Source organism: Lissotriton helveticus, chromosome 1_1 (assembly GCF_964261635.1).
Source record: "Lissotriton helveticus chromosome 1_1, aLisHel1.1, whole genome shotgun sequence".
NCBI lineage: Eukaryota > Metazoa > Chordata > Amphibia > Caudata > Salamandridae > Lissotriton > Lissotriton helveticus.
Window position 1 is genome coordinate 831,756,385 of NC_136057.1, and position 12,852 is coordinate 831,769,236.

Below are 12,852 nucleotides of genomic sequence, written 5' to 3' on the forward strand. Positions count from 1 at the left end.
CCTCTGAAAGGAGTTCTGCCTTCCTCTTATGGGCACCAGGTCTCCCCATAATTGCAACACGTAGTATCCATTAGTGGCCATTTGTATGTTTGCACAGTGACTAGGGATGACATTTGCATGTCTTATGCCTGACTTTTTAAATACTTTATCAAGAGCAGGGGAGCAAAAACACATTGCATTGTTGTGTCCCCTGTTCTGTTTTTATGCTTCAAGTATGTGTGTGTTAGAGGCTAGGGCGGATGTATAAGTGAGAAGGCTGTGTTTGTTTAGCAACTGTGTCTTTTATTTCAATTTTGGCTTATTAATAGTAAATGGTATGGATATTGCGAGGAGGTGATGATGGGTTAATGTTCTTGTATTTCTCTTTTCCAAGTCATCAGTGAGTGGTGTGGATCCCAGGATCTCGGAGTAAGAAAACAGTGGTAAGTAGGTATACAGGATGAGCATAATGAAAAACTATCACTATCCCCTGTGGTGCTCAAGATGGGGAAATGAAGGTGAAGAGAAACAAATGAAAACAATAAGAGGAAAGGACGCATAACCGCTCTGTCCTCTCTCAAGGACCTTCTCAGAGTTAAAGTGTTATTCTGGAAAATTTTGCGAGTGAGATTTATAGGACAAAAGGTTTTGTAAGCGTTTCTGGGTTTATATACACAACGTACACCAGGTCAGTTGTCTGGATTAGGCTTCATGCGATCCACAATCTCAGGATATTTGTGACGTCCAGTGGCTTTTGTGAGTTGTAGTGCCAAGCAATATATATCCGGCGTGACAAAAACACTGTGAAAACAAAATAAACCATAACCACTAAAATCCGTCCAACCCCCTTCTTCTCTCTACCCACCAGCAAGTCCCGATTCTGATACCCCCCTCCCCCGGGAGTCACCCGATATCCCGCAACTCTCCTAAATTGCTGCGGCTCTTCAGCATCCTCCGGGGTAGACCACCAGTTCTCGTACCAGATCTTGGGACTCTCCTCTTCTTCTGTGTCTTCCACTGTAGTTTGGCATTCTCTTCTCTGTTCGATGTCCTCTCACCGTGTCCTGCTCTGCCAAGTCCTTCTTGTGCTGCAGCACGTTCAGGCTAGAATGTCTCTCCGATTAATTCTTTCTGTCTTTGTTTTTCTCTTCTGTCCAGCTTCTTAGTTCTCCCGTATTCTTGGCCTCTCTTTCATCCTGTGTATTGCTTTTGGATAGGTCCCTCCATGTTGCATGCACACCTACCTGTTTAAAGATACAGCTTTCTTTAAATGCCCTTGTGTAGGCCGTAATAAATGTTTTAACTCTTTCTCTCTTTTGGCAGGGTTCCGAACTTCGATATGGCTCACCACAAGTATGGCGTGGCAGACTGCAGGTAAGTGGAGGGATAAAAGGCTAGACATCTTACACTGTGCTTATAATCAGTCAGAGTCTTATAAAGCACGACTACTCACCCGTGAGGGTCTCAAGGGGCTGGGAGGCAGGGAGGGGCTCGGTCTACAGATCAGGTGAAGAGTTAGGTCTTGAGGTCCTGCCTGAGTTGCGGTAGTGATGGTGATTGCCTGAGGTGCAGAGGCAGGGAGTTCCTGTTCTTCGCAGCGAGGTAGGAGAAGAATCTTTCTACAGCTTTGGTCTTGGGGAACCATGAGACGGTGGCCAGGCCAGTTGGGCAGAGCAGAAATGTCTGGTGGAAGTTTAGAAGGAGAGCCGGTGTTTGAGGTGTGCAGATCCTGGCTTTGAAGGCCTGCAAGAGAAGTTTGAAGGTGATTCTCTTGTTCACAGGTAGCCAGTGAAGGTCTCGCAAGTGGCCAGGGATGTGGTTGCAGCGTGGGATGTTCAGGATGAGTCTGGTGGAGGTGTTCTGGATGGTCGGTAGTTTTGTTTTTAGTTTCTGGGTGGTGTCGGCGTTAAGTGCATTGCCATGGTCAAGTCTGCTGCTGACGAGCGCATGGGTGACCATTTTGCTGAACTCAGGTGGGGTCCAGTTCAAGATCTTACAACAGAGGCATGGCGTATGGAACCAGGAGGATGAGAAGGCATTAATTTGGCAGTTCATTGAGAGTGAGGAGTCCAGGATGATTCTGATGTTTTACGTGTGGTCCGTGGGAGTGGGGGGATTCCGAGCACTTCAAGCCACCAAGAGTCATTTCAGGCGGAGGGGGAGGAGTGCAAGAAAGGTACTTTGGTCTTGTCTGAGTTAAGCTTGAGGCAGCTGCCCTTCATCCAGGCTGCAACTGCCTTCATCCAGTTGTGGAAGTTGCTCTTGGCGGTTGTGGTTTCGTCTGTGAGGGAGAGAATCAGCTGGGTGTCGTCGGCATAAGAGACGGTGTTAAGTCCATGGCTTATGACGATGGTTGCAAGCAGGCCATGTAGATGTTGAAATGGGTGGGGCTCTGGGTGGATCCCAGAGGCACCTTCTGACTTGAAAAGTGAAAGTCTGACTTTCTGTGTTCGGCCAGTGAGGAAGGAGCAGATCCATTCTAGGTCTTTGTCGCGGTGGGTTTGATGAAATAGAAGTGGAAGCAGTGGTGGTCGGGCCAGTGTGGCTCGCAGGTGTGACTGACGGCAATGTTGTTGCTTGCGGAGAAGATGGGGTTGAGCATGTGTCCTGCTGATCGGGTTGGTGTTGTGACCTGTTGTTTGAGTCCGATGGTGATGAGGTTCTTCAGTAGGGAAGAGGTGTTGCAGTCTTCGAGGATGTCCAGGTGGATATTGATATTGCAGAGTTGGATGTAGTTCATTGAGGCAAGAACATGGTGAGCGATGAAGTAGGCTATGGCTTCGCTGAAGGAGGGGCGGGTTCCAAGAGGTCTGTAGACGAGGGTGCTGTGGAAGGTGACGTTCGGACTGGTCTCGATCTGGAAGTGGCGGTGCTCCATGTCGCGTGAGTGGTCATCGAAGCTAGTTGTGAGGCAGAGGGTGTATGTGTGTACAATGGCGATGCCTCCTCCTTGTCAGTTGACATGGTCCTTATGGATGATTTTGTATCCATCGAGGATTGTGATTGCGATGTCTGGGGCTGAGCTGGATTTCATCCAGGTTTCTGTGAAGAAAGCGACATCGGGGAAGTGGAGGCGGGCATGTTCCAGATCTCCACGGCATGTCTTTTGAGGTAGCAGGTGTTGAGTAGGATACATCTAAGGTGGTTGGGTCCGGCTCTTGAGGGGCGTGCGTTAGGTATGTCTGGTGTGCAGAGTTCGGCGAAGAAGCAGTTTTGGCAAGTGAATGGGCCTTTGGTGTTCTTCAACAATGCGAGGTTGCAGGCAGGGTGGTGTCCGGTGTTGAGGGTGAGTAGGGTGCTGTCTTCGTAGTGGTGGATGGCTCGAGAACCAGGGTCTTTGGAGCTCGGTGCTGTCCAAGGAAGGACAGGGTTGCCATTGGTGCACCAGCGGCATGTTCGCACATCGACCGCCATTAAGTAGTGTGAGGGGGAGGGCTGGACAGCTGGGAGGGGGGAAGCGGGAGTAGGAAAAGTGGCCCTGGAGTGGGGCATAGCCATGGGGGACTAACAGCAGCAGGCACACGGAAGGGAAAAGGCACAAAAAGTGAAAAGAGATAAAAGTGAAAGAAAAGTCACAAAAAGTGACAGAAAGCAGAAAAGATGAAAGGAAGGAGATCAGAAAGTAGAGAGACAGAGGGCAGAGCAGCAGAGCAGAGAGACACCACACTGGGCCTCGAACTTGCAGACCTGCAAGCGTCAGAGGCTGCAGCTACCAAGTAGAGCTGTACGGGAAGGGAAGCTGTTTACTGGCAAGGTCAGTGAGATAATAAAAATAGTAGAACTATAAGTACCAGAATGCAAAGGAAGTATGAAGGAGCGAACTACTCCTTACCTGGGACAATCTGTGATCTTTTAATGTTGCCTCACGTAAGGTTACAGCCTATTTTCTTTTATGACTTAAGGCCTGATGTAGAGTTTGGCAGATGCGGACAGGTGGTCAAAACTGTCTACTTACCTGTCTGCCAACATGGAGGTCCATATGTCTGATTTACAAGCAAAAGTCCCTGAACAGTCTGCCAACTCCACCACATTTTACATCCCCCTTCGATGGAGTTATATTCCAAACACAATGGATGGAGCGAAGGAAAGACAATAATCCATCCTCCATAGTTAGAGTATACTTTATGTCAAAGGAAACATGGCTACACCTGTATCGGAGGGAAAAGAGCTTACATAGCCAACCCCCCCCACCACAACCAAAGCACCTACTCAAACAACATGGTCCTGCTACTCCAAGGGCCAGGCCGCTATCTGGCAGTGCTGAATGAACAACACAACACCCCACAAAACAGAAGGTAAATAAAATGTTTTTAAATGTACAGTGTTAAGTAGCAATGCAACTAAATGTACGTTTATGAACTCCAAAACATTTCTAACTGCAAGTTAGCCAGTCTCTCTATCTGGCCTCATGTCTCACACTACACACCCATATAAAATATGCACCTAATAAAATGTTACTAACCCCCACACCTCAAGTCTCTATGTGAAAACCACATTTTTTAAAAATGTACATGCTCATGATTAAACGTAATTTTAACATTCAATAACTAGGCTATTTTCAGAAATAGAAATGCTAATACTATTTCGTATTTAAAGTGTTTATTAGAAAACACAAAACTTTGAGAGTGTGACCTTTATCACAGTGTACCCACCTAGCTCACTCCACAATCATATCAATCAACCACTTTTCCTAAGTACAGATATCCACTACCCAGTCACTGATATGTTAAATCTGCCACATTATTTCAAGGGCTGGACACATACTCACATGTTAGACACTACACTTATATCCTTAACCTAAGTGTAGGCATTTATAATGTCTTGTATGGACTATATATGAACTACCATATCCATATTTATCCCTATATTTATTTTTATAAAAACATTTTTTTTAAGTAGTCGTATACATTACCACTCTGAATGTCACAGTAGGACTCTCAACAATACTACCACTTTCATTAATACTTGTAGGAAAGGAACTGAACTGCATCTTCCACAATGAAAATAGGAAACCTTGGGAATGAAAGTAAATGTTTTAGATATCCACCATATTGGAATATGCAATCACATATTGTAAGAAAGTACATTATTAGTTGGGGTGGAAGATCACGCATCCCAGGGATGAATGACTCTAACTTGTCATGGTGAATCCCAAAGCCACAAACCTAATTAACCTGAAGTCAACATCCTCGTAGCTATAGCACAGAGCAGACAGGCTAGGGCAATCTGTAAAGCATTTATGCTTTTATGCAATAACAAAACAGTAATAAAGTAAAAACACCAAACGTGAAAAATACAAAACTGAATGAGTAAAATGTTATAAACAAAAGGACACCAAACACATAAAAATCCAATGAGATGGAGCCAGAGATATACTTTTTTAAAGTGTTAAGTAAAACTAGTGCCAAAAACCACTAAGTGCCACTTGTAGTCTATGGAAGTGGTATACCAGGACATAGGCACAATTTCTGTGTGACTGTGTTCATGTGGGTTGGATATACCGAGAGTGTTCATACCGATCCATGATTTTACCTTTTGCTTTTTATGGAATTCAGAATCTTCCAGCATGGCAATCCTGCAGCTGTATTTGACGAAGTTGCATCAGAGTTAATCACCTTTGCCGCGCAGTTCCACTGACTGCTCCATAGGTTGTGAAAGTCCAAAATTGCTCTGAGTCCCAATTTTTTAGAGTTTCTGCTGCAGATCCTCTGCATTACTTCTAAGGCTCTCATGCCCTCAGAGACAGCACTTAAGAGCCGAGGCTCACTCCAGCAGAGGACACCAGCAAGATTTAGTCCAAGTCCATTTGGTACTGGTCACATCAGGAGATGAGCCTCTTGTAGCTTATTTCGTCCCTGTAGCCACACAAGGACCCTGGAAGGGCACTTCTTTATTGTGGGTACAAGTAGGAACAGAGTCCGTCCTTTAGGGTGCCTTTCAGGTCACAGACAGGAGGTCCAGTCCTCCTCAGATATTCTGGAGGTCCAGAAAGTGTTCTGATAAGGGTTCTTTAGGCTGCCACATTTATGGTTTCCATTAACCAGGGTATGCAAGGGACTCCTGGATACTCAGCAATCAATGTGGAAAAGGTTCCAGGGGGAAATCCTCCCCACACATGGAGAAGTGTGGCTCAATGATTAAAACGGCAGACCCTGATGCAGAGGTCTAGCCCGGGACCAGGGTTCAATTCCCCGCCTCGGCGGGTCTTGGGCTCAAAATTCCACGGACCTGATAATTCTCGCCTCGGTGCCTATTCCAATCATGGAGTCCCACTCTGCAACTCTGGGCAATAGCTTGCTTAATCTCCACAACGGCCCCCACAACGCTAAGGATGCCTGGCCTCCACCTTGGGGGTGCCCAGGAGTGGACACCTCACAGGGAAAGCCAGGATGGGTTCCACAGCGGTATTCGTACAAGCGCCTTGAGACCCTTGCGGGTGAGTAGTGCGCTATACAAGTATCAATTTACATTTACACTTTTGAAGTGCATCCTATTTGCCTTACTGCAAACAATCCCATATTGTAAATCACTCCTAAAATCCAAAATGGTGAGGACCCTTCCTCCCTTGTGTAGAGCTCTTGGGTCCACCCAGTGATGTAGCCAGGGAAATGAGCAATCCCCTCCACTGTGTTAGTTCTCAGACAGTTATGGGGGTAGCTTTCCTCCCACTGGTTTAGAGATAGCCTGACTAGTGTGTGTCTTAGGGACAAAGGCTTTCCCTTCCTCGGGTCTCCCCTTACACTAAACAATGAATGGGCAGGCCCCTCTTTCTAGCTAATGAAGTTCTGGATCCACCCCAGCTGTCCTTCTTGGGCTGACAGGGATAGGGTAGGTTGATGGATTTATCAGCGAATATAGAATCAAGAGAGGAACCAGATAAAGATTCCAATTAGAATCAGAAGAAAGGAACTTTCTCTCAAGATTTTCTCTGAGAGTAGGGAAATAAGGAGCATTGAACTCACTAACAAACTTTGCACAGTTAAAAACACAACATTTTGTCCAAACCTGACAATCTGCATTTGATTAAAAATTGCTTTATTTAAAATCAAACACGGACATAGAGGTCAGCTGACCCCAGCAGACCCCCATCCCTGAGATTCTAGCGATTCCGAGGGGGTCACAAATTGTGACCTACCTCATTAATTTGAGCTGACGAGCTCGTGGAGAGGCACCTGCGCGCCTGGAGAGGTACTGTGACCCGAGAATACTTTGGCAGCCTGCTCAGCAACCCTATACATTCGAATTGCCTAATTTCTACTGATGACGGATAACAATCCAGAAACAGGTGTCTAGAGATGGCCATCACTAATCTGCACCTACCTGGTGAAACACTCGAGAGACTTTGCAAGTACACACAATTGGCGAACTGCATTTACAATGATGCCTAGGGGCGAACCTGCTGGGAGGTGAAGCAGTGTGATCCCACATTTGTTTCCTGTTTAAAAGACTCCCTTGAGCCATTTGAGTGGACGAGCTCGTGGAGAGGCATGGAGAGGCACCTGCATGCCTGGAGAGGTACTATGACCCGAGAATACTTTGGCAGCCTGCTCAGCAACCCCATACATTCGAATTGCCTAATCTCTACTGATGACGGATAACAATCCAGAAACACGTGTCTAGAGATGGCCAGCACTAATCTACACCTACCTGGTGAAACACTCGAGAGAATTTGCAAGTACACACACTTGGCGAACTGCATTTACCATGATGCCTAGGGGCGAACCTGCTGGGAGGTGAAGCAGTGTGATCCCACATTTGTTTCCTGTTTAAAAGGCTCCCTCAGCCATTTGAGCTTACAAGCTTGTGGAGAGGCACCTGCGCGCCTGGAGAGGTACTGTGACCCGAGAATACTTTGGCAGCCTGCTCAGCAACCCCACACATTCGAATTGCCTAATCTCTACTGATGACGGATAACAATCCAGAAGCACTTGTCTAGAGATGGCCAGCACTAATCTGCACCTACCTGGTGAAACACTCAAGAGACTTTGCAAGTACACACACATGGCGAACTGCATTTACCATGATGCCTAGGGGCGAACCTGCTGGGAGGTGAAGCAGTGTGATCCCACATTTGTTTCCTACCTCATTAATATTAATGAGGTAGGTCGATTTGCGACCCCCAACGAATTGCTATATGAAACTCTTTGAGTTTCATACATTTGTAATAGCGATTACCTAATTGCGATTCGCAGAAAATCACAATTAGGTAATCGCTATTACAAATGGTGATACATTTGGCCTTAGAATTTGTGTCATTACCTATGCCAATGACTGACTTCCACTATGCCCATTTCATTTTTGCAGATTGTGCCTAAAGTAATCTCGGGCTTAGCTTGTTAATCCCAGATATTAAATGCTAACGAGATAGCAGAGGTAGGCGAGCCAGCAAATTAACAGGAAGAGCCAGCCAGAGTGGAGCCCAGGGTCTGACGTGTCGCTAAGAGCTTGTGTGCGAGAAGAGCCCTGAAAACAGTAAACCATGCAACGTATCATGTAAAAATACAATAAAGACTGTTCAAACTTAACATGCGGAAATGCTTCGACTCAGTACATCAGATTACATCTCTGTTTTCAGAGTTATTTATTGTAAAGGATAGTTTTTAAACATTAACATAAACATTACTGCACCGCTCTCCTGTCAATGCCATTAGTGAGGCAGGCGGCTGCCATGTGTACCCTGTATGTGAAAGCAGGTATTTGAAGGTGCTCTTACATGTAAAGAAAAGGGAAGTTCTTTGGGACGGATTCACAGAACTAACTTAAGACAAAATCCTAAACTTAATACCATTTTGGTATTCACAGAAAGCACTTACTCATTTCGGTATTCACAGAAGGACTCCAAAATGCCTTCTGTGAATACCGAAGGTTTTAAAGTTAGGATTTTTCTCAGTTTAGGAGTAGTAAAGTTACTTTAGGACTCCTAAACTGAGAAAAATCCTAACTTTAAGACTTTCGGTATTCACAGAAGGCATTTAGGAGTCCTAAAATTAGGACTCCTAACTTCTGTGAATACCGAAATGAGTAAGTGCCTTCTGTGAATACCAAAATGGTGGTAAGTTTAGGATTTTGTCTTAAGTTAGTTCTGTGAATCGGGCCCATGGAAATGAAATATTTGCCTAGGATGATTCAAGTTGGTCAAGTGGGGAAAAGGGATTTCTAGTTTCACATTGTTCAGTTCAGCCACTCGATCATGGGTATTTCATAGTGTTTTGCCTGTAATGTTTGGGTTCTGAAGGTAGAACACAGGTGCAGGCAGACGCCATAAGAAAGCTTGGCTCAGTTTGATCTCAAAGAATAAGAGGACGTCGAGCAGTGCCAGAGTCAGACATCTGCCCCAGCCTGGCTCCAGTTTTCAGTGGCTCGCCCACCTGTAAGAGGTAGTGTGGAAAGAATAATCTTGTTAACCACACCTAAAGCCAGCACCCAAAATCCTGTCTACTTAAAATGAGAAGGAGCATTCATGGTTTTAATTGTGCAACCCTGGAAGAATTGCCCTGTGAACGTCACATTGTGCCTAACAAATGAAAGCCCTCAGCGGGCTTAGAGCCTATGCAAGCACCTGGCAGTCTGCTCACTACAGGCCATTGCATGTCCAAAAAGATAATTTTCTTCGCTGCCAATTGCCCTACTCCACACTCAGTTTTCTCTCAAAATGGGAAACAATAGAAAAACTGACATTTGACCAAACTTCACTCTGTCATCATTTATGCACCCATTTCATAGCACACCAGGGATCACCCAAGAATGTAAGCTAACAGCTGCACTCACATTGGAATTTGAATGTTCTTTGCATAGTATTGTGAATGTGCCACCTACCCTAATTTACACAACTGCAGGCATGGCAGTTTTGATTTTTTTAGGTGTCCAGCGCAACAATCATGCATGTGCAATGACACCATTGTCTGTATAGGTTCAAAAGTCCAAGAGCGGGCCTTTGTGGTCTGGAGGGGTGCCCCAGGCCTGTTTTATTTTTTACCTGGGACAACTGTCCGTTTACCAGCTCATAGACAACATTAATCCCAAAGCAAGAATAGTCTGGCTGTAAGCGGCAGCACAGATGCTAATCTTGTTAAATGGTAGTCGTTGGTACTCACCCTTCAATGGTCAAAATACTCTAAAACCATAAGTACAAATAAACAGAAAAAACATAAAAGCGAGTGCGCAATAGTCCAACAATTTAACTACAGAGACTTTTCTCTTTCTTTTTTGTCTGATAATACACTTGTTCAATGTTGTCATTATCAATATATTCTTCTTCAGGATAAAAATAACAAGGGAGCTATAGTGTGAAGTCTCAAAACTATTTTCTTTGTATTCTTCAAAACATCAATGACTCAGCCCGGCCAACATGTTTCGTCCGCAAACAGTACTTAATCAGTGGTTAAGTATGTCTTTGCAGTTACATCCAGTCGATGTGTAAGTAAAAGAGAGTCAGTTCTCCCAAAAATCTTTTCAATACTCATATATTCTTTTTGCTGTCATAGGAAAATAATGGAATGTCATATAGATAGTATTTCTTTGCAGTAGTATCCAATCCCTGTGTAAGTGTAAGGGAATCAGCTCTACCAAAAATTATTTGAATACTCATATATTCTTTTTAGTATCATAGGAGAATAATGGAAGGCCATATAGATAAGGCAGCTTAATATCCACACCCAAATAGGTTCTGTAAACTTAGACCGGATAACACCTCACGCTACCATTATCCCGTATCTCCAGATTATGTAAAATGATGACCTGAGTTTACCGTAATTGTCATATTTTGTATCCAGTGAATGCTGTTAAAATAGTTTCCATTGCACTGGATACATGTATATATGTAAATACCTATTGTGTGTAAGACAGCATTGACATGTGATCTCCGAGGGAAATATTTTTATGTAGTTGTCATAGTTATTACAGGTATGTTTCAATAATGATTGTCTCTCTTATATGTGTAACAAATGGTGATGTGTTTAAATTAGATTCATAGTGCTTTTGAGCTGTATCTTTAAATATTAGAATGTAAGTACGCACAGGAAATCTATTAGAATGGTGAACCATCTTGGTGTTCTGTTTGCCAGCAGTTGCAGGCTAGCTGGTGAATGGAGCACTGTGTTGAGAGCTTTTTTGAAGGTTAATGAAGGCCTGAACTCAGTTACCAGCATTGATAGTCATCTTTACCTAGTGCAGGATGTGCCTGAGGGAGCTCGGGCCTATTCAAACTTTTATCTCCAGATAGATGATCGTTATATCTGCATGTGATGTAAATGGAGAAAACTATCACTTGTTTACATCTAAATACAGTGTGACCAATGTTGTCAGACAATAACCCCCTAGACAACTTATCTGATTTTCATAGGGTTGAATTATAAATTTAGAAACTAAGCCATGTAGCCCAATCTCAACATGATCTATAGAAATACAGAACGTCCAAATCTCCTCAAGAGATTTAAGCTATATAATACACAGCAGACTACTAACTCTATGATGACGATATAGATGATCAGGAAAAAGAATTGAGTATTAACTTGCATTAGATGATTTTCAAAAGTAGGCATGAACAAGCTATATCTCCCTACACTACCTTAAAAGGGCACCCCTAAGTAAAATCAGAAAGGGGTCAGCTGTTGGAGTCTTCCGTAGAAGGCCCTCCAACCATGGGTCAGGTAGCATAAAGCCACAAAATCAGAAGCATAGATCTGCTCTCCTAAATCCAAAAATGACCTACCTGTCCCTCACTACGTTCAGCATAAAGTATTAATTGCATTCAGGGTAGATAACCCAACTTGATCCGTGCTAATGATTTTCTATGGCCCCAGCATAACTAGACACTTGCGCAGCCTTTCCCACATTGTTAAGTTGCAACTTTGTTTGTCCTTGGTCATTCCTCTCCTCTCCCATAAGAACTCTCCTCCTTGCTTATTACCACGATTCTCCTTGACAACTTCGTCTTCTCATACCTTGCTATCTAATGAAAACAAAAACCTCTATGCTAACTAATGAGGCTTTCTCCATACCTGCAGTGGAAACAAAATACAAGCAGACACATTCTGCATTGAAGGCTAAATACGAATTACGTGTTAGATTTTAAACGTGAGCATGAACTGAACTAGTTTCTCAAGGCCCACTCTAGTGAACTTTAACAGTACACAACATTACAGAATACAAGCACATTTCTGCAACTCAATAAATGCAGCTTCTTAAGACACATACAAATTGTAAAGGATTACAAAGATGTCATTTTAAATGCACCTGCATGAAAATAATTCTTGTTACATGTATACATGTTTAAATGTAAGCTTACACATACACATTCTAATTTATGAACCTCACAATGGAATCCATTTAACTTCTCCTATCACATTACTTTATACAGGTACATATACCTTTATTAATCACATTCTATACACAAATTCTTCAAGTGGCGTACTTTAAACATGCAATAATCCACTCTCCTTAGAAACGTTGATCACACATAATATATTTCAGTGCTGACTACTCATGATTATGATGCACTCCTACGGTATCTCCAATGGGATCACGATTACGCTCCTCCAGGCCACCCTCTAATGGCAATTCAGGCCATCACATAATCTCTTAATCTTATCAGATTAACCAAATTAAACCTTTGTCTTGTCAATTGCTGTTCTCTTGAACTCCTCCAAACCCTTCATCTCTTTGTAATATCCATTCTGTTTCCCCGCTAGCTTCAAGTCATCCCTTTTTCGAGAGTCACCTTTCTTCACATTGTATCTCCTGTACACCTTCACACCCACAATCAAGATTACTGGACAAATAGCAATAATCAACAACTATTTCAAAATGGAACCCACTATACCACTTCTCTAATCTGCAAACCATCTACCTACAGCACTAACTCCATGTCCAACT